The sequence below is a fragment of the Chenopodium album genome, chromosome 13 (genome assembly GCF_948465745.1).
Source record: "Chenopodium album chromosome 13, dcCheAlbu1.1, whole genome shotgun sequence".
Taxonomy (NCBI): Eukaryota; Viridiplantae; Streptophyta; class Magnoliopsida; order Caryophyllales; family Amaranthaceae; genus Chenopodium; species Chenopodium album.
This window is the reverse complement of record NC_137846.1, coordinates 31607308-31609849: the sequence shown is the minus strand read 5'-3', so window position 1 is coordinate 31609849 and position 2542 is coordinate 31607308. Positions and strand designations below refer to the sequence as shown.

At 38.8% G+C, this 2542-nt stretch overlaps 1 pseudogene; it reads right to left on the bottom strand.

The window, feature by feature from the left end:
* Positions 1–230: 230 nt before the first annotated feature.
* LOC145575433 (secreted RxLR effector protein 161 pseudogene) lies at positions 231–854 on the bottom strand (annotated as a pseudogene).
* Between the last annotated feature and the right edge of the window lie 1688 nt (positions 855–2542).

Below are 2542 nucleotides of genomic sequence, written 5' to 3'. Positions count from 1 at the left end.
ATGTGCCTAATAATACAACATTAAAAAAACATATTCTTTATTAATAAATGCTCAAGATCATATGTCCATTACAATAAATAAAAATATCCCATATAAATCAAACTCTACGTAAACCCAAACTCTTCATATGAGTTTGAAATGCATCTCTAGGGATAGGTTCAGTCATAGGATCAACAATCATCTTATTAGCGGGAATATGTTTAAGGACTATTTCCTTTTCTTTGATAGCATTACGAACAAAAATGGTAACGCCTCTTAATATGCTTGGTCTTTCGATGGAACTTAGGTTCTCGAGCATATTGGATTGCAGCAGTGTTATCGCAATACATTAATACTGGATCATCTGCTTTGGAGGATATGTTGAGAACTTGCAGAAAGGCTCTCAACCAGATTGCTTCTTGTACTGTGAGGCAACTTGCTACATACTCTGCCTTCATGGTAGACAGTGCAATGCAATCTTGTTTCTTACTACACCAAGAAACTGCTCCACCTTCCAAAATAAATGCAAAACCAGAGGTGGACTTAGACTCATCTACATCACCACCACAATCTGCATCTGTGTAGCCCTTTAACTTAAAATCTCCACCTAGATAGCATAGGATTAGATCAATCGTACCACGAAAGTAACGCAAGATTTTTTTCACTGCTTGCCAATGAGTAGGCCCCAGATTTCTTTGATAAGACTTACCCAAACTAACCGCGAAGCATATGTCAGGTCGTGTACATAACATAGCATACATTAAGCTCCCTACTGCACTCATTTTCTCTTTCTCATTTTCTGTTTTGGGACACTGGTCAAGGCTTAAGGTTAGACCCTTTTCAATTGGAGTATCAACAGGTTTAGAATTTTGCATTCGGAATCGTTCTAACAATGTCTTGATGTAGGCTTTTTGGCTGAGACCAATTAGCCTTTTTAACGATCTATAATAATTTCAACACCAAGGACAAACTTGGCTTTACCCATATCCTTCATCTCAAAAATGGAGTATAGCCACGTCTTAGTGGCATTGATCATTTCCATGTCATTTATAGCCATAAGTATGTCATCTACATACAAAGTAAGAAACAAAATTCCTTTGTTTGTTTTCTTAACATACACACAATGATCTTCATCCACAACGCTTAAGCCAATTGCAGTTATAGCTTCATGGAATCTGAAGTACCATTGCCTAGATGATTGCTTAAGACCATATATGGATCGTTTGAGAGGACACACCTTGTCCTCATTTCCTTTTGAGACAAACCCAATGGGTTGATACACATAAATTTCTTCTTCTAACTTTCCAATGAGGAACGCGGTCTTAACATCCATTTGAAATAATTCCAAATCCAAATGGGCAACCAAGGCTAAAAGTAAGCGAATAGAGGCTAATCTCACCACAAGAGAAAAAGTATCTTCATAGTTTATGCCCTCAATTCGGGTATAGCCTTTCGCTACTAAACGGGCCTTAAATTTATCAATTGATCCACCTTCCCTTCGCTTAATTTTAAAGACCCACTTATTTCCAATAGAGTTATGATTGGCTGGGGGATGGGCCAATTCCCAAACCTCATTCCTTGTCATTGATTCCATCTCATCCCTCATTGCATCCATCCATTCCGAACTATTAGGTGAGTTTATTGCTTCTCCATTAGAAGAAGGTTCATCTATAGCTAAAGGAGTGCAAAGGTACACTTCTCCTTCAATTTTAAAGTACCCACGTGGTATATTTCCACGCTCACTCCTCCTTAAAGTAGGACCACCATTGTCACTCAAACTAGTTGACTCTTTTCCACTATCACCTAAGATTGTAGGATCATGATCACTAGTGGGTAACACCTCACTATTGTTGGTGACTTCATTAGGAGTTTCAAATTCCCCTCCCATACCAACAAGTAGTGAAGGCTCCTCTTGTAACTCATACAAGGTTAGGTCCTTCTTCATCTCACCTACCCTAGGGAACTCATCCTCCAGAAACTCAACATTGCGAGACTCCATTTCAGTCATGCCTCCATTAGGATGTTCACCATACATAACATACCCTTTTGATTGGGATGGGTATCTAATGAACACCATTTTGGTTGCTTTCGAACCAAGTTTCCCATACTTGTGTGTAGGTTTGTGAACATATCAAGCTGAACCCCAAGGGCGTAAATGGTCTAAGACAAGCTTTATTCTAGTCCATAACTCATGGAGTGGTGGGTACACTTTTACTAGGCACGCGATTAAGGATATAGGTGGCTGTTAAAAGTGCATCCCCCCAAAAACTAATAGGGAGGTTAGCATGGGCTATTATTAATCTTACCATGTCTAGTAAGGTACGGTTCCTGCGTTCCGCAACACCATTTTTTTGTGAAGTGCCGGAAATCGTAAGCTGTCTGAGTATACCCTTTTTCTCACAATAATTTTTGAACATATCAGATAAATATTCACGACCTCGATCAGTTCGAAGAGTTTTGACACTGATCTCCCTTTGGTTCTCAACTTCCGCTACAAAGCGTTTAAAATAATCAAGTGCTTCATAACGATGAGATAACAAATATACATAACTAAAACGTGAAT